At 36.1% G+C, this 20,357-nt stretch overlaps 1 protein-coding gene and 1 long non-coding RNA gene across 3 annotated transcripts in view; one reads left to right on the top strand and one right to left on the bottom strand.

Annotated features, from left to right (window-relative positions):
• Positions 1-18,972, bottom strand: part of LOC5568336 (post-GPI attachment to proteins factor 2-like) — a 65,588-nt gene extending 46,616 nt beyond the window's left edge. The window contains exons 1-2 of one of the 2 annotated variants that reach the window (XM_021839259.1): positions 18,258-18,972; positions 205-318 (exon numbers count right to left, since the gene is read on the bottom strand). The gene's annotated coding sequence lies outside the window, so the exon portion shown is untranslated. Of the gene's footprint in view, positions 1-204; positions 319-18,108; positions 18,201-18,257 lie in introns of those variants that run through there. The other variant, XM_021839258.1, reaches the window with a different exon arrangement.
• LOC110674819 lies at positions 243-18,636 on the top strand. The gene is made up of 2 exons (XR_002499226.1): positions 243-324; positions 18,115-18,636. It is a non-coding gene; the product is annotated as an uncharacterized LOC110674819 (long non-coding RNA).
• Positions 18,973-20,357: the final 1,385 nt, after the last annotated feature.

Below are 20,357 nucleotides of genomic sequence, written 5' to 3'. Positions count from 1 at the left end.
GTAGAGGGTTCATATAATCAACCGAAAAAAACATTCTTAACGAATGTATGCAATGAACGCTTCAACGAAGATGCTCGTACCCAAAAACACGTTGCCCTAGGTTTTCCACACATTGATATCATCCCCCCGAATACTCAATCAACATTTTCCATCCATCAAGTAGCCTGTGAAAAAGCCACACGCGAGTGAGTTTTAATTTCTTACCTTCCTCACCGTTTCCACCGGACCGCTCTCACCAGTGAGCACTGCTCTCACTTCACTCTTCCTCACTCGATGTTCCCTTCAAGCTTCCAGTGCGACTGACTGACTGTTTCTTTCCTATAGGTAAGGGTATGCGATATTTAGAATGATTCAATCCAGTATGGTTCCGGGTCATTTGACCCTTTCATTTGGTCGAATGCCGTTTGGCCGAAATTTAAAACAATAGTTAACTATAGTTAGTATGCATTTGTAATTAATTTCAAAGCTGAATTTCATAGAACTAAATCAGCTTATTCTTGAAGAAGGATAAATCATCATTGATTTATAAATAGTTTAGTTTATTTAGTGTTAATTCAAGAAACAGTCATGGTTAAAAGGAGAACTTCCTAAATGTCAGCAATTTTCACTTCTCTGATAGCGGTAATAGCTGTCAGCATTGCGTTTGTAGTCAGCTTTTGACAGTAACTAAAACGGTTCAAGACTAATTCGTTCTTCTGCAGGATTGGTTTGCTTCGATCCCTCGAATGGTACTAAGCGGAGACGAGACTCGCGAAAACGGTCTTCTTTTTCTGTGATTGCTGAGTTTTTTTTTTTCTTATTCCACTTTGTGTTTATACCAATTATGCACAAGCCGTTCAATCCCTCACATGAACCTCTCAGCAAAAAATGATTGAGTTTGCATCACATCGAATCATAAATAGCCGTTTGAGTGAAACTTCATGCCAGCAAACGTAGCAGACATTAGAAATAATTAATCTTCTGCTTGGATTTATCAGCAACTTTGGAAAAAACTGCTCCGCTGACTGAGGTTTTTAATAACAGTTAACTTTGAGCACAATACTTTCGACTTTTTCAGCCATAAAAACGGTGGGCTGCATTTGACGTTTCGTGAGAGGGGAATCTGGGCTGCATATGACGTTGATATTTTTCCTCTTCGCGAGTCTCTCTCAGGTACTAAGGATATCTCGCGGAACATTACTAAAGGACCAATGTACAAATGAGAGATTCTCTTCTCTCTCGTTCTCTTTCCATAATAACAGTGGAATACTAAAGATTTTTGGAAGTTTTTCACTATAGATCGAAAGTCAATTTCCTTGACTAGCGTTTCATACAAAAAACGCAACAGAAGAGGTTAATGTGACTCAGTTATTAATGAAAGAGAAAGTAAACAAAGAGAGCCTCTCAATGTTAGATAGGTCCTTTAGTAATGTTCCGCGAGATATTATTCCATAGTTCTAGCAATCAGATGTTTTGGGGAAAGAAGCCTATGGAGAAACAGTGAGATTCTTTGATGTAGGGGAAAGGGTGGTAAAATGAACACCTTAAGGAAATCATCTTGTTTCTGTTGGAAAAATGAGGAATTTGTATAGTTCTATACCACAACATCAAAAACAGGGATGTTATGTATAGTAGCGACATGAATTCAGACTAAAATAACTGAATTTTCACACATTTTTGTCGCTAGCAAAAAACGATGTAAATGTTCATTTTAGCTGCACTATGTGGGTAAAATGAACAGCTGTTGGTGGTAAAATGAACATCATGCAAAAAACGTGAGTAAAACAAATATTTCTGAAAATTTGTATTGCCTTACAGAAAATATATCCATTAATGATTGTAACCCATTCAAAAAGAATTCTAAAGGTATCAGATTTGACCTCATATCATAACGATATTTACCTCACTGAAAAACCTCAAGTCTTCCGAGCTAAAAGTTACGTCAGTTCTAATTTTCAAACGTGATTTTCCAAAATCTTAGTTTTCGTTGATATTTTCACTTCAATTGACCTACGTATCAACTCGAACACTCTGATTTATGCTATAAATCGTCAAGGTTGTAACTCACGGTCCATCACCGGCAGCTACAGTCAGCTTAGGAAGGGTTCACTTCCTAAGCTTTATTTTACATAAAACCATAAATAATGAAACTTACCTTGATGTTACAAGACATAAATTAATGGATTTGTGATAACAATTGTTGCTCATTTGTTAAAGGGTCCTGCAACAGCATTATACACTGTTTTTTGAAGCCTTCAAAAGATAATATGATGTGCGCATCGTTCCCCCATTGATAACACATAATTTACACTCATTTATAGTTCATCATTTCAAAATCACAATAATATCACTTTTAAACATTCCTTCTAGCTTTTCCAGTAATTAAAGTGCTGTTTCTCTTGTTAAAACTAGTTAAATTTGATGCTTGAGTACTGTGTCCGGATATTAAACCACACGTATCAGTAGCCGGACAGTCTTGTTTTAATTGAGAAAGGTGGTTTTTTCATTATTTTCACAAAACTATTCCATTAAACGAGCAGTAAACTCCAACATTTCACATCAAAGCATGTTTCACATTAAATTATTACGTAACAAATATCTAATGCATTGCTAAATTGCGATAGTATAGTGCGTAGAATTCTTCCGGTTTTTGATAATTTACGAAACAAACGCGTCTGAGTGAAACTGACTTCTGTTTTCGTATTTAACAGTATTTCACAAGGCTAACTTGATGGTATTCCACGTTACAATCGACAACGGTTGTTAAAATTCATCGTAGAAATAATATTCTTTCCTTCATACAGATATTTAACATTGAAATAAATGAATTTCACTAGAGTGTCCGGATATTGGTCCCGTCCGGATTTTGATTCATCACGGTATTATTTTTGATTTGTACATTAAAATATTTAAGTTGCGAAGTATTATGTAACACTGTAACGATAATGTGTTGAGTAATGCCACCAGAATGTTCTGTTGCCGCTAGTGGCATAACAAAAACTTTTGCGATATGGTTCAGATGCGTTTTTCTGAACATTATGATTTTCCTAATGGGACTGTATCACGAGTATGGGCAGTAAAGCAGTGCCAGATTTGGCCTTCGGGGGGCCCGGGTCAGATCTCATAAAGGGGGCCCTTTTATACAAAATTCAGCACGTTTTGTAATTCCACAAACCAACCTATTGAATTTGAGTTTTGAACGAGATGGTCGGTCCAAAACTATGAGGAGCCCAAATGAAAAGTGCCAATTTGATTCCGTTACCAGCGCCATTAAACGGAAATTGAGCTACCACAATATACCTCCCGGATGGCAGCAAAGAAGCCTGATCCCAATCCCTACCAAGTTCTTCCTTCAAAAATTGTGACCACTTACCTCGAGTTGCCACGAGTACCATGGCTCCATCCCATATTAATTGCATACTGCAAAAGTCAATGAATTGTATACACTTAAAATGAATTTCGGCTCCGTAAAGCGTTAAACGCAATTGAGCCTCAAATAAACAAAATAGTAAAAAAAGTTTGTATCCGGTTGAAAAAAAAGTATTTACAGTACTGGCAAGTATACATTGTGTACTTTAGGCTGATTTTCAAGGGAGGTCAAGTCTGGAGACTTCTGCTTGTAGCAAACTGATTGACCTGAAATTTGAACTGTATATTGGAAATAACTTCAAATTTGATCTGTGAATAAATCATCAAATTATATGCAAAAGCGTCTAAGTTCTTAGGTTTTTAAACATTTTGCCGAAAAATGCTCATATTTTGATACTCAGTTATTTTGGAAAAAAAAACAATTTACGATAAGTATAATTTTCTACCAAGTTTTGCACTTCATCTAAGTGAAAAAAAAATGCAAAAGCATGCCTACTTCTAAATATCAAATCAAAACAAAAACATTCCAATTTAAACTTTCTGGCAAATTTCAGGTCAGTCGATTCGTTAGAAGCTGTTATACAGCTCCCTAAACTTTAACATTTTGTATGAACATCGTATGTATATTCTATGAATTATAAACTATATATTATTGAAGCTTATACTGAATTCATAAATTAAAAATAGAATAGATATTTAAAAATACTGACTACTGCGTTACAAACGAATTTCTCTTACACTTCAAGTTTCTGATAGAATTGCAAATATGTTTAAATTTTAAATTTCTGATAGGAACCTAATAAACTATTTGAATTGAACAGTGATTTACAGGTTTAGCCGTATTTTTTAAGATCATACAAAAACTTTGAGCGTATTTTAAATTCCAATATTTTTTTAAACTACTTGGAGAAGAATTTTGAAGATTTTGGCTTAATATTCGTATTTTCTTGAAATATATTTATTGATCAAATCAAACTGTGTGATTCAGATATTAGGTGAAGAAAAACAATTTACTTTAATATTAGAAAGTTGGCTAACACGTGTTAGTTATATGTTCAAATGTCTAAAGAGAAAATATTGAAAGGTACCAATTTCGAAATGTTATTTGTTCATAATTTTGATTCCTCGGGGGGGCCCCTTAATCGGGGGGACCGGGGCATTTGCCCCCTCGGCACCCCCCCAATTGCGGGCCTGCAGTAAAGTATTCACAGAAGTTCCCAAAGGTTTCTGAAAAATTGCCAAGAGGTTCCAAGGGCTTATAGTGGATGTTTTTCAAGGTTCCTGATCCATTATATTTCGGAGAGCTTCCCAAGATACAGTTTTTTAGGCTTCCAAATGAGGTTTTCAAGTTTCCTAGAAGTTGGCCATCACAGGATACTAGAGGTTTCTGGAGTTTCAAAGTGTCTTTCAACATTTTTCCTGTATGTCAGTTATCCGAGGTTCATATTTCTGAGTTGGTTTCATTGATTTTGTAGGGGACGCTTGAGAAGCCCTCAGGAATCCATGATAATATTCGAGGATCTGTTGTTTAACCTTGGGATCCCATGTAAACCTTTTGGAAGTTAATGGTAACACTTTTAATCATTAGGCCATTTCGACATATTATTTCAACCCTTCTTAAATGAACCTAATGTCCTCGAATGGATTCACTTTACGAACCTCCGTATTTATTCCGTAAGTTTCCGGAGTAAAAAATTCGAAAAATGAAACGAATTATAGGTATAGTTTAGAACCCTAGGCAGTTCTCCAAAAGGTGCATGTAGTTCATAACGAGCCCTTAAGAGGTTGTAATATACGTCGTTTGGACGTTTGGATTCGGATTTATGCGCATGTCCCGTAAAGTCTGTAGCAGTGTTTGGATTTCGATCAGAATAAGCCGATCGAACCATATTCGGAGAGTGTAACAGTTCGCGAACCATAGCAGTTCGTGGCACATCGCATTTACTCTCTCATTTGGTACGCGGCACGAGAGCGTTCAAGAGCAGCAACTCTCACAGACTGCAACAGTATCGAGCCATTCGGGTGATTTATGTTTTGCATAAAATTGGTAATTTATTTATTTATTTATTTATTTATTTCTTGTGTAATTCAACTGACTATCTTAGTCTCATTGAATGGCTTAATACTAAGTGAACAATAACACATACATTACAAATCAATTCAGAAATTTCACAATCATCGAAAAAAACAAGCATTCAAAGTAAAAAAAAAGGAACATTGGGTTGAACAATTTGTCTCACTTTGCAGTTCTTTATATTTCCACATCAATCTAAATCAAACAATAAATAACTTAAAAACATTACCAAAGAGTGAACACAAATCTTAAACATTTATAGAATTATAATCAAACGGGTTTCCAAGTTACGTTTTGACTCGTATTTACAAATTCTCTGAATTTAATTTTTTTTCGGCCAGGTAACCGGATCCAAAACTCGGGATTTCCATTTTCCGTTTAAAATCACTTTAAACGAAACATAGTCTCGTGAACGTTGATTCCATTTTGACACTAGCTTTACAACTTCGATGTGCTCGGGTTCGGGAGCATCCAACGCGCGACAAACCATCAAACGAATATCCCGTTCGGTAGCACTCATATCGATGTTCGTTAGAAATAACGAGAACTCATCCTCGTTTGTTGTGCTTCCATTTTCATCACTCTCCGCATGTAGACCGTTTGCACCAGTTCCATCGAAAAGTATGCGTGGTGAGATTGGTATTGGAGTTGAATGCAATAGTAACGCGTTTTTCGTGGGAGTTACCCTAACGACATTGGATAATCTTTGCTGAATTTCAAAGACGGCTTTTTTCAGCAGGTTCACTTCTTCGTCTAAACACTTTTGCGTATTGATCGCATCGGCACTGTCGCAATGAATATTGTCTCTCCATCTTCGAAAATTGTTCAAACATTCGTTACACATCCAGATAATGTTGCACGACAACATGCACAACGCATCTTCGCTCACTCCAACACAGCTCGCATGGAAGAAGCCGGCACATGCACCTTCACAAACCGTATAGGGGTCGGCTTTGAAGTCAATACTCAGAGAGCACTTTTTGCAAACTCTTTGTTGATCCATTTTAGAATGCCAATAGAGTCCACTTTAATTTTAACCGACACTAATATCAATTACTAAGGAATACTCCGACGCCAAGACAAACTTCACCGAAATATACAGATCAATGTTTTCAAACGGTTGAACGGGTTAATTCACATCGTACAAACAACTTAAAAAACAATCGAAATCTTCAACTCAGTCAGGAGCAATTCCAGGGACGTGACGTTCGATCGATAACTTTCATATTTTCTGATAATGCAGCCTTTAACAACCTAACTATAATCTATTGGACCATTGAACACCCCTTTGGTTGCAAACATAGCACAGAAATTAAAAAAAATTTTGCCTCTGTTTCTTGATCAGAATGAGAGTGGGTCAGCGAATGTTACAAGTATTGACACACAGAAATCGCGGCCAAACAGTGGGTGGTGTGTGTCTGTCTTGTTTTAGTTCATGGCTCATTATTGTACGGAGATTTCCAGATTGGACACGGCGGTTCTAAACCGCCGTTCCTCAAATCGCCGTCCAAATTGTCGGTCGATGAAAGAGAGAGATGTATTCGAAATCGACTGATTCACTGACATTTTTGTATACACCGTTGCCGTTGGTGCAACACGTACGTTAGATTGCCTTTTCACTACCACGATTTTTGTGTGGTTTGTTTTGATTCCTTTTGACAATTTTTTTATGTTGCTTATGCTACAAGCTGGATTACTTAAATTTCAATCAAATATTTAGAAATGTGTTCGAAACTGGACTTCAATGTAATGGATATATCTAGAATCGTTTATTCACAGATGTTTTATGTGAATTGTGAGTAACTGCGATCCACAATCCTATTGAGTTAGAGGATATTCATACCGCCTGAATGTATTGGAGTGCCCCTTGAAATTTACCGCTGATTTCAAACCAGCTGAAGCAATATCCCTTTAAATCCATCTTCCAAGAAAATTCACAATACCTTCCACGATCGATAAATATCATATGTGTTGTATGAATGCAGGCGTATAAATGGGCTGAAATTAAGGCTCATGTAGGATAATCATTTGATACATTTCTATAATTATTTTGCAGGGTCAAACAATACTACATTGTTTATAACTGAATTTAAAATTTATAGTATATTTCGAATTTTTCCGGATTTTCTGGAATCTCATCCAGGGGTATCGATTGTGGACATCGATTCAATAAAGGCAAACCTTATCACTCCACAAGATTTCATGAACGATAGTGTAACATGCTGCATATTGAGATACTAAATGCAATACAGTGCACCCCCGCTAATTTGAACGATACCTCATGCAAACCTTTTTCAATTTGAACTTTTAGTCACCCTAGCGCCGTGTTTCTATCACCCCTTTGCCTGTTTTGTTTTGATTCTGCGTTTCATTTCGCGGTGTACCATTTAGCTTTATTCCATGAGCTAAATGACGTTTGAATTACTTTTATTTTGAACGATGTGCAAATTAGCAGGGTGCAAATTAAAATTTGTTCAAATTAAATGTGGTCAAACTAACGGGGGTACCCGGTATATGATAATTCATCATTCGTTACGTGATGTCTTTGAGGCGATTCCTAGACCCTGGAAAAGGACATCAATCAGATGATGACGAGATACATAAATCATAAAGTTTTTGCACCAAGAATATGGCATTATGCATTTCGAGTAACCAAATAAATATATATACAATACTATACAATATTCACAAGTACTTCCAGAGATGATTCCTGGACCTTGAAAAGGTACAGTAAATCAACATGCATCATATTATACTATAGGACTGGAAACTTGAAGATTTATGTGCAGTACATATGATCATATATGATGATCATATGTTTCATTCAGTTACTCAGTTTGCATCATATTTTACTTCCGGTGGAAAAAATAACTTGAAGATTTATGTGTCTGATGATAATTTTGATCTCCAATTGATGCCCCTGGAACCGGTTCAAAGAACCTTGAAATGATTGGAAAGAGTCGGAATAAACTAATTCATAGTTCATTTACAAATATGTAGTTGTGGTAAATTATATTTAACCTTCCAGTCGTCGCGCGGTTTGATACCGTCAGAGCCATCACGCTGCTGTTGTGAGCGAAAAGCGAGCTTTTTTCAACAGTGTTGTACAAAACACAACAGCGCGACGACTGAAGTGTTAACCGAATAGGCGCTGTTTTGATAAGTAAAGTAATTCGATTTATTTGTCAAGAAGTGCAGGCAGATCATACCACATATTGGCGACAAGGATGGGGAATTTATCCAAAGAATGAAAGTTCACCTTTTTTAGTGCATAAAGATGACTCTTGGCGAGAGTGGGTTCATTTGATCAGCACGGATCAGATAAAAAATGACCCGGAAAAAGCATGAACCGCTTCATTCCCCTATCCTCCTTCTTTCGTTTTTCGGTTTATTATGACGCTTGTCACGTGCCTCACTTTGCGCGCAACACCACCCATGTAAGTACAGTTTTCTGCTGCTCCGTACTCACAGCATAGACAGACAAATTTTCTCCATTCACTTGCATGAGCCATTGCATGCTATAAAACGTATGACTCTTACTGTGCGCCCTGTTTTCAAGTTAGCCATGAGAGAAAACGAGAGAGCACCAACACAAGGCGGACAGTAAAAGTCAAAAGAACAAAATAATGCATGGCATGTACAGAGGCTCATACAGGCAGATGATAGGGTAACGGTCGTATTTTAGACCCTCAAATGAAGTTTTTTTAGTGTTTTGTTCCAATTAATTAATTGCACAGCGTAACCAAGTCAAATAACATGCCAAAATGTAGAGAAAAACTTCCTCTACGAGAATAAAATGCGCATACGGTCATTTAAGATCCATAAAAAAAAGTCGAAAATAATGTAATTATGAAGCACCATTTTTCATTATTTTGGACACACCAATACATTTTGGACCCTTTAATGCACAATAACTCAATTGAGTCCTAAAATGTTTAATAAATTTTTGTTTTCATTAAATACTACGGAAGAGCGTGTTCTTGTAACTATTTTAGCAATTTTTCCAGCTCAAATAACGGCTATAACATATTTAAAATTTAATTTTAAAAATTGTTCCAAACATGAACCTTGACACTTTTGATCATGTTTGACGTTCACTTTGTCGACAAAAATGCCACAGAGCTTTTAGTTTCAACACTGGGGTTGTTCCCAGAGAATTTGTTTATATAGAGAAGAACGAATTCTGAAACCAAAGGTTCCAATTGAACCGTCAAACATGGTTCCAATCGAGCAAAATCAATGAGACTCAAAAAGATGTTATGCAAAAGAGACGATGGATGTGTGTTAGTGAAAAGCGATACGTATGTGACGTCATTGATAAGCTTGGTTTCTAATGGCGACTAACAGGATGCCACGCATACTCAAATATTGTTTGAATGACCTCAATTATTGCTAGTCATTGCAAATATTGTTTATAAACAAAGTCAAAACCCTCTCCGCGTTTCTCTACTATAATCATATTCTCTGGTTGTTCCTATCTGACATTTCGGAAAGGACACGGAAAACAAAATATATCCGAAAATTTGAGTTTAAACATGTGTTTTTGGCCTAAATTTAAGCGTTTGGTATCAAAATTGGGACAGGGCTTTAGGACCCTATTAACAATAACGTTTTTCACCATATAGGGTAAATGATGGCTTCGGCACAGTGAGGGTGTTTTCGGCAGCACTAACTTATCGTCCTTGTTTGAATTTATCTACGGAGCCAGAGTTAACTTCAATGTACTCAACATATTCCTTGAACTACAATCTTCCATGTAAATCACATTTTTCACAAAAAAATATTATATAACATGGGTTTTATCATTAAATAAAATAAATGCTTACGAAATTATCGTCATTCGTGAGCTGCCGAATAAAGCAACACAAGAACAGCTTACAAAAACTCACCACTTTAATAGGTTCAATTCTCCGCTCCAATGCCAATTTTTTCACAAAAGCTTCACACCGATCACTTAATGCACTATTGTACTTTTGATTTGTTCATAAAGCACTCGAAAATACTTAATTTTTATGCTTTAAATCACAAATTAAAATTAATGTACTTTGATTTCCGCGGCAATCACTTTTTATTACGGGACCAGGTTGCCAGAAAACCATATTCAATTGCGGTGTATTTATTATTCACGATTTAAATTGACAGAAAAAAAAAACGAACATGACTAATTAATTTATTGCAATCAGGCAACATAGCATGCACTGGTAACAATTGAGCCTTTTAATACTTTCTTACTTGAAGATTGTAGTGCATAATCTTCAATATACTGAGAAACATATAAAATATACGTCTTTCAATAGGTTAACTATTTTGGCAACACTCCTGTTGTTCTACAGGCAATCAGAAGATGATGTTTTTGTGTCAAGTCATAAGTGCATTGATTTGCAAAGGGCCTATTCTGATTTTCTCATACACTGAGAATCCCGGTCAACCATTTCTTCAATTTTCTTCACATTTCTTTATGTCGAGCTTTAAAGACGCTCATATAACAAATCGATAGCGATCGTCATCGATTCATAAAGAAATTCAACGCTCATTAAGTAGTATCGTGAAATGTTGATACAGATTTTTATCAAAATTTCGAAACCAAAATCTCCTACTTTATCGACTTGCAATAAAATCGATCGTGAACCAAAACATTTGTGGGGTTCTATACGCACCTTGTCAATTTGTTTATGTTTATCATGAACTCTTTTGTCACTTTTTTAAATTGGGATTTGAACTCTAATGATATGGGAAATCGGAGGATACTTACCAAATAAGCCATGCTTCCTTATATAATTAAGGGTGGCAAAAAGTATTCATAAACTATTGTGATTCATTTGCAGTTCAATACAGGGGAAGAGTTGGCCTCAAGAATAGCCAGAACTCTAGCTGCAGGCATGGTTACTGCCGAAAAATATTTGTAATAATACCTACTGGTTAAATAACATCCTTCTTGTCCTGCGAAAGGCGATAATCCGTAATGCTTTGGATCTGAAGAGAATGATTCAAAAGAGTCGAGGAGAATCATTATTGGTCTCAAATAGTTTGATCTTTGCAAAATCAAAACATCGAAACCTGTCATACGATGTACTAGAATATCTTTACGCTGCTTTACGAAATGATATTGAAAAGAGTGATAAAGGTGCCTCGATACCAAGCTTCATTTTTCGTTGTCAATATATAACGTTATTTTGGCATCATTCGTGACACATTTTCCGATGAATATTAATAAAGGTAACTAAAGTTCTACCGATAAAAGATGATTGAACGAAATTTATTACCATTTCGTTGAAGATTTATATCGTATGCTTGATAAATGAAGTTACTTATGAAGTTTTATGGATCGATGAAGATACATAAGTATACGTAACAGAATTAACAGTAAAGTAAAAACGACAGAAATCTATATTGTTGGATAAAGATATTTAAAGTAGCGCATAGGATGGTTGACCGGGTAATATGAACGTAAAAAAATGTAAAAATAGCCTGTAGAATTTTCAATTTCGCGTTACCTTTTAGCGATTTTTTGCGCATAGACACTAGGGTGCGGCTTATTTTCAAAAAGTTCTCAAAACCAAAAACTCGTGTGCTCCTATGAATTCAAATCATATAAAAAGAGAAACCTCAAAGTTTGAGCCAAAAATATTAAGATTTATTTATTTATTTATTTGCCGTCTTTGACTATAGGTCACACAGACTGAAAACTTAATATTATGTACTTTACTTAAATTCTATTTCTTATCCTATTAAGAATTTAGGGGTGGCGCATGCGTCTTGACGGTGAATTTCCAAGTTATAAAAAATGGCCTTCAGTGAAGTCACCATAACTTCGATTATTTCTTACCAATTTTAAAACTTTTAGCATCATTATTTTCAAAATTAATTTTATGAAAACTTTGTAGAACATCAAATTTGTCTTAAATCGAAACAGGTCTTTGTTAAAGTAGTTTTCTCGAAATTTTTCTTCATTTGACTGGAAAATTCATATTTGTTTGACCATAACTTCATAAATACTCAACCTATTTCAAATATTAGTACAGTTGAAGCTTGTTATAACGACATGGCACTGTGTTTGTAGAAGACATGGAAAATGTTAAAAATTTAAGTAAAAAGTTGTAAACGAAAATGATTTTAAACGATTTTTTTCATACAAATTTGTGTACTTTGTGTTAAAAAATTCGTAACTCTTTTACAAGATTTTTAACATTTTTCATGTCTTCTACAAAATTGTTAAACATCTTAAAACGCGTGTTTTTGCTGAACATTGCACCTCTCTATCTCTTAAAGTTAAAGAATTATCAGTCGAATTCGTTTTAATAAGGCTTATTTGTTTGATAGTAAAAACCCATGCAAAGACGCTTATAGACAAAAGTTTTTATCAACTGCCGAAAGGGGAGATATGGTACTTTCATGATTTGTAAGGGTTGTCTGCGCCATTTTCCGCCGAAGCCACTATAGAGGCCTAAACTACCCCTTGAAAAAGAGTAATTCATGAATAACTTAGTTATTTCAAAAGATAGATGTTCAGCAAAAACACGGGTTTTTCTATGACAAACAACTTTGTAGGAAACACAAAAAATGTTAAAAATCTTGGAAACAAGTTATGAAAAAAAATATGATTTTTAGGGGTCATTCACATACAACGGCATATATCTCAAAAAGTATAAAAGATAGAAAAATTGTGTCTTCGACAATGTTGTTTCTAATTGCCAATTCTACAACTTTGCCGAAGACACCATATGTCTATCTAAATGTTTTGAAAAAATAGTTTTTCTATCTCACTGCTAGGTGGATTGATCACAAAACTTTTTTCGTCAAAAGTTGCGCTTTAATATACCAAGAAACTTCTCCGAACAAACTATATCGCAAGAATCAGCGGTTAGGGCGCTATTCAAAAAGCGCGTGAAAACGAGAAAAAAAAACCACAGTGCATGGCAAGGGACCGTCGTAATAGAGAAATTTCGTTATAGAGAATAGTGATAACATTAAAATCTTTTTCAAGGGACCGAAAAATGTGACTATAGAGAATGTCGCTATAAAAAAGGTCGTTATAACGAGCTTCGACTGTACATGTTTTTGAAACAAAAAATAGTTGTTACCATCCTGTTCATGCAACACATTTTTCTAAAAAATGGTTTTGGCTTAGTTTTGTAACAAAAACTACCCAAAAACATTTTATTATTTATTTGGATTATTTATGTTTTTTTTTGCCAAAAATTACATTTTTCCTATAAAACTTGTGATTATAAAGCATTTTGTTTTAATTACGAGTTGAATGGGGCATATATTTTTTAACATGAGGAAAAATATTATTGCTTCAAAATTATTTAAAAAATTGTTGACAAGTCTTCTTCAAAGGTTTAACAAATGACGAAAACCAGTTTGAGCTTTAAAAATATTGTTTAACTGACAAAAATTAAATAAAAAACTGGCGTTTTTCGTTAAAAAATCATGGTTTTGTGCAGTTTTTGTTGAATAACTTTGTCAAATATTTTTTTAGTGGAATATGGCGTATGAAATGTAAGTAAGCTTCTTAACCATGCAGACAGATTTGGAATCGGTTGAGTAGTCATGAAGTTATGGTCAAACAAAGATATTATTTTAGTAAAATGAGGAAACGTTTGGAGTAAACTACTTTTTATTGAAACTAATTTTGATTTTACACAAATTTGATATTCTACAAAGTTTTCATAAATTATGGTGACGTCACTGAAGGCTATTTTTTATAACTTGAAAATTTGCCTGCAAGACGCTGAGCACCCCCCCCCCCCCTCTAAATCTTAATATTTTTGGCTCAAACTTAGAGGTTTCTCTTCTAATATGATTCGAGTTCATAAGAGTACAAGAATTTTTGGTTTTAAGGGCTTTTGAAAAATAAGCCGCACCTTAATAAACAGTGGTGTGAGTAGCGAATAGGGGCATACATGTAACCCATTCAAACGCAAGTCTGAAATCCGATAAACATGTTCCGTGGATTTTTCTTGCAGAGCACAATATTATGAATCAATTAACTATGACGTCACGCTGCAACTTCTAGGCTTGATTCGCACTTGCTGCAAGACCATCACAAAGTAATTTTTACAGTCGAAATGCTGCCATAGTGAGATTGAATACAAAAAATATTCGATAAAATAAATGAAAACGAAATTAGGCAGCGTCCATTTATGACATAACGTTAAAATGTACAATTTTCGACCATTACCCCCTCCGCAACGGTCCTTGCATGAAAAAAATAAATTTTATGTTTGAGCCGCAACGTTTGAGCCTACTTCCCCTCCCCCTAGAGCGTTACGCAATTTGTGGACGGTGCCTTAGTCTCCATAAATTTAATGGCGTTGTATATTCAACTTGACTCTCTGCTATTCTATTTATAACTGCAATTCTGTTCTCAGTGTAGTCTGTATTTTTTCTGCATTGGCCCTTTCAACGAGTCGAACATGATGAGTGACGTTTAATTTCAGGATTTGTCAACAAAAACAAAATGTTACCAATACATAAACTAGTTTTAGCGCAGTTTTGGATTGCCGAAGTGAACATTTTTGTTGCCGACAATAGTAATTGCATTGCCGATAAAAGAACAAGTGCCTCGCGACTTTGGTGAGGAAAAATAGAAGATTAAGAGAATAAAATAGTGTTTTGTGTATTATAATTAACAAATAAAGAGTGCTCAAGTGTAGTTAAGGCGTCTGCTGCTAATTGTTGTGCTCTATTGTTGCGTGAAATTGCCCTCTTAAAAGCTCAGCTGCTTAGACTGCCGACAATACGTAAGTTCCCCTATGTAAGTAAGAAAAACATAAAGGCAAATATTCTCTTTCGATACGGACTATGATGTCAATTTCACCCATCGTCCCCCTTTCGGTAACCGGGCGCATTTGAAACAGAGTGTGACAGAAGGGCGATAGTGATGAAGGTTCTTGTGAAAGAGCGTAGCAAAACGGCGAAGCTGATGATAGTCAAACCAGAAGGACGAGGTCATAATGGCTGCTGTCAAACTGAAGGAGATAAAACATCGGGGGGCGCAACAGTTCTAAATGTTGATGAATGGCGTATGATGAATGTTTATTTATTTTAACATGTTGTTCATAATATAAAAATAAATTAAATGTTTTGCTACAAAAGTAATATTATAATGGTTCCTACAAAAATGCATCATGCAATTAAATCGATCGGGAAAATAATAAAGAATTGAAATTATATCCACTAAATTTCAAATTGATTTTACAGAGAATATATTAGTTTTCACATTTGCCCTAATTCTGACTCTGTAATGCATCATCTAATTCAGGGTGGACAATCGTCACCATCAAATGGAAAAAGTCGTCGACGAAACTAAAAAAAGAAACGTCATAGTCACTCAACCAGCGTTGGATGACGATTTGCTGCAGTGGTCAGCCACAAAGGCTCGGCGTCATGACGAACAAATAAGCCTCCTTCGTTATGGTCGAATCTTCGTTCGGGAGCTCTGAGCTGATTAAAAATATAAACCGTGGCGTCGATAGATTATGAGCCTTTTTTGAAAAAATAAAAGAAACAAAACGTGTACGGAATTGAACAAACGATCTCTGAATCGTCAACGTCACGAACTTACCGACAGAGCTATTGTTGAAACTTGAGGAGTACGGGTTAAATTGCTAATACAACCAATTCTTGGATGGCATTCGCCGTTTTGTGGATAGCAAGCGAATATACAATAAACTCCTTTGTTTGAGAAAGGGGAGCGAACGGAATGAAGACAAAGTTGTTCGTTGACGATTTTGGACTGACGTTCGTCGTGCATTCTTTCGTCGATGACGAGACGACGACCTGCCAGAGTTATTATACTGGATGATGATGTCTTTTTTTATTTCATCATCGCACAATCAAATCAATCAATGTGATTTCTTGCTAGTTAAGTTACGACTTACTATTACTACACGCTAATAATCGATTTTATTTTGAAAACTGACAAAAATGTGGAAAAAATGATGAGTTTAAATGCTTGGCCCATTTTAGATTTTCAACAAGGCATGGGCCTTTTTTATTGGCCAAAATGGAATTTTATTAGCGTGCTTGACCCAAGGCTAGACCTTTTCGATTTTCAATGAATGAGCAAGAGAGAGTCATTGGCCTCTCACCATGCTAAGCCCAATGACAGTTTGCGAAATTTTCCGGTTGTAGGCCCTCTTGATAGAGCGAGAACCGATCATTGGCCGTTTCATGCAGGGGGCCAATGAATGATTTGGAAAAAAAAGTGGTTATTGGTCGTTTTGAAAATCGAGTTTCTAACGGTAAATTTTACGATTATGTTGACAATTTTTGCATAGTTTGTGGGTGTTGGGAGATGCTATCGAATGATATAAAAACCCGATTTGTTTACAATTTGATCATTGGCCCTTTAAAATTGTTACGCGAGAGATGAATGGACATGGGTTATGAAAAAAGTATGCGTAATCTGTGGGGATTTGAATTCGAAACTTGTAACCTTCTGAGCAGTGCTGTAAACATTCGACACTTTGCGCGACGTTCGTTTCGTTGCCATGGTTGGCAGTCACAGCAAGAGCTTCAGAATGAACGTCGACAAACACAAAAAGTGTCAATTCGTGATCAAACGTCAACATCCCACCGCAAAATCGCTAGTGTTTGGAAGTGATTTTAACCTCCAAATTGCCAAATAACCTCCAAAACATCACCTTCAAGTTAGTTCTAATAACCTCCGTTATATGAAATATGGTGGCGCGTCGATCGTCGCAAGTTTATCGTTAAACAGTCAATTGAATGTCGTCTGACACGATGACACTCGCAGAAATCATAAGTTTTACATAGAATTCAGACATTGGATCATAAACAACATGAATAGTTTGATCTTGCCTGTTATGTTGAATATGACACACATACAATGAAAACAGAACAGAAACAAACAAAACCGTATATTTCCTAGCGAAGCGCCATTCTATTGACATTTTTCTTTTCGACATTCGTTTGATCGCTCGTATTGTGCATGTTTAGGAGAAGCATTGCCGAATATCAGCGAAAACGTGTCGACTACCGTGATTGCTTACAACACTGCTTCTGAGTTGATGGGTCGCCAAGTGGCTCGGTAGCTTAGTTGATTAAGCGCTCGTCTAGCATACAAGAGTCCTGGGTTCGAATCCCAGCCGAGCTCGTTGATTTTTTTTTTTTTTTTTCATAATTTATCCATCTTTACCACGAGTAATGAGTTAATTCATTTTATAACCATGCGGATTGGATTACCGAACATCTCAATATATGAGTCAATACATTTAAGATTAAGATAAAGAAACGAAGATCTGAACATACAACGCGCTAACCACGCATTGGTTCAAGAAAGGCACGTTTGATTATTGGTTTTCAGGATCTTTTGATTTTGAGTTTTGATAAGTGAAATAATTCGGTCCATATGTCAAGAAGTGCAGACATTAACATTGTGTGTTTGTTTAACCTTACATAGTGCATTCTTTGCTTCCAATTCTCGATTTAACTACCACTGAAAAGGAGCAATTTGTTGCCATTTTAGTTTTGATTACGTGCCTAATCTCAGTACAGTTTACAAAAGTTGTATAATTTTGTAGTGTTGTATCAAAAAGTTATTTTAAAATTGATTAAAAATTGTGGAAATTGTAGTCCATCTATCACGAAAAATTTGTTGCATTTCGTTTCGTCTTTAATAATGCTAGAAAATCGTTATGCATATCGCATACCCTTACCTAGAGCTACGAGATGAGAGGATAAGCGTGTGTGCGTCGTTTGTTCCTTCACTTCGTCCGCTTGCTCATGCACAGTGTGCGAAAATGAACGAGGAAAATGTTCCTCCACTTCGCGTCGCGACGCCACCCACCCACTCTCTGACACTCACTCACTAGTCGTCGTTCGATTCACACACACGCGATGATGCCTTCCTCCGCTCGCCTTCTCTATTCCCTCCGTGTAGGCAGGCAGGCAAATACTATTGCGCGATTAGGGCACTTTTTTTCTTCGCTTTTCAGCTCGCAGGAAAACGGGTCACAATTTTCTTCCACCTTTTTGTGTGTCAACCTTTCGTTGCACGAAAAAATGCAATAAATTCCAATCAACTGCTGCTGCTGATTCTGAACTTCCGCGCGATGGCACTTAATGAAGGGTTGGACTTTGGAATCCTTGTCCACCCCCACAGTTCTTCGCACAGAATCCAATCCGATTTTCTTCGGGGAAAAAAAGGACACTGCGGGTATTTTCTGCTGCTCCTTTCGTCCTAATCCTAATCCTAATGGATTAGGATCACGCCACCACGATTGGGTCAGGGGATTCACCAATTCAGCATTCCGTCAGTGAGTATCCGAAAAGTGACTTCCTCAATCGATCCGCGAATCCGAGAACAATTTTCCAGTCCAGTTCTGGCCGCCGGAATTGAACACTTTTCACGAAAATTGCAGCGGGATCGAATTTTCCACATACACACCACACAACACCACCCGAAACGCCGAAAGAAAGAAGAATGACGACCAGACCAGTAGCAGAAACCAGACCACGGTCGTCGAATCGCTTCGCGTGCGGAAAGCGAGACTTTTCCTTCTCACTGTTTGGGGGAAGGAATTTTTCGAGTTTTCCCTCGGTGTGAGTCCTTGTGAGGAAAATCGCTGGTTTCTCACGGATGAGATGAGAAGTGAGTCTTATTGAAATATGGAGGGATGTGCATTATCATAATTTTTCTACATACATTCAGGCGTGTTTTCTTAAGCCGTTTCTGCTACCAAAACAAAGTGTCCGCTTGCTTTTAATTATTATGTATCCGGTAGAAATCAAGACCAACATTTATTTTTAATTATTGTTTTCTCGGGCTCCGTGCGTCGCTGTGTTCATAAAAATCGTAAGAATGCAGCGCCACACTAAAAAACTGATTTCAAAATGCGGCGAGTTGAGGCGCGTCGCGAGTCTCCTAGCGTGATCCGGTTTGGTGGCGGTGCGACAATACCATAAAAAGGGGTAGCAGAATTTGGGGCAGGTGTGCCACCCCTGGTTTATATAGAAACGACAAAACATATTTTCCATTTGAGTATCACAATATGTTCCTTTATAGTTATGAAAACAATTACCAAAATTTGATGATCTCATGCAATCCTAGACGGAAAGAAATGTAATCGTACCTTGGGCATAGTTGGCAAAATATTGAGCATAAATCTTACATTATCTTACGCAACACTCCTACAAAATTTTTGAAAGTATTTTCGCGAGATGCTCAGTAGGATTCCACAGATTTATAGAGTGGATTCGCGCACAATCCAGGACATAGGAAAACGTCTGAATTTCAGGCAGTTTTTTTCCTCTTAGTAATGCTAGTCTTTGCAGGTAAAGTCTCCTTATGTTTGATTCAAAAATAGACTTTTGTGCAAAAATATTTTTATTTTTGCAAATTCGTTTGACTACAAATAAATAAACTTAATGAAATATTAATTTCTGATAGATTCTTACGGAATCCTAGATACATTTGTTACATAATAGCTCTTAGAATCAAAAGCAAAATATTTTATATTAACTGACAAACAGTTTTTAGAATAGGAAGAATGGTTTTGTTTAACTAAACCAAAATTTAATTCAAATGACTAACAAGTTTCTTTTCGTTTCTGCCCGACAATGTTTTCAAATTAATGCTATTTTCTAATAGGACCTTCCAACAACTTTATTAAATTGATTTGTGTGAATCTTGGCGATTCTATTAAAAAAGAGATTACTTTCATTAAAATTTTCAGAGCCTCGTATTTTACTCAATGAATAAATTTATGCCGAGAATTTTATTGATAGGATCAACTGATGATTTCTACTGGCAAATTGTAGAAACAGACTAAAATATAACGCAAAAATTAATCATTCAATACCCAAGTAACCGGTAAGCACTTAAAACAGCATTCAATTAGCATTATATGCGTTAGTACGACAGAGCAATAAATGTTTATTGAACGTATAGCTGCCAGTAGTGCTT

Source organism: Aedes aegypti, chromosome 1 (assembly GCF_002204515.2).
Source record: "Aedes aegypti strain LVP_AGWG chromosome 1, AaegL5.0 Primary Assembly, whole genome shotgun sequence".
NCBI classification, from domain to species: Eukaryota; Metazoa; Arthropoda; class Insecta; order Diptera; family Culicidae; genus Aedes; species Aedes aegypti.
This window is presented reverse-complemented; position numbering and strand designations above follow the sequence as displayed.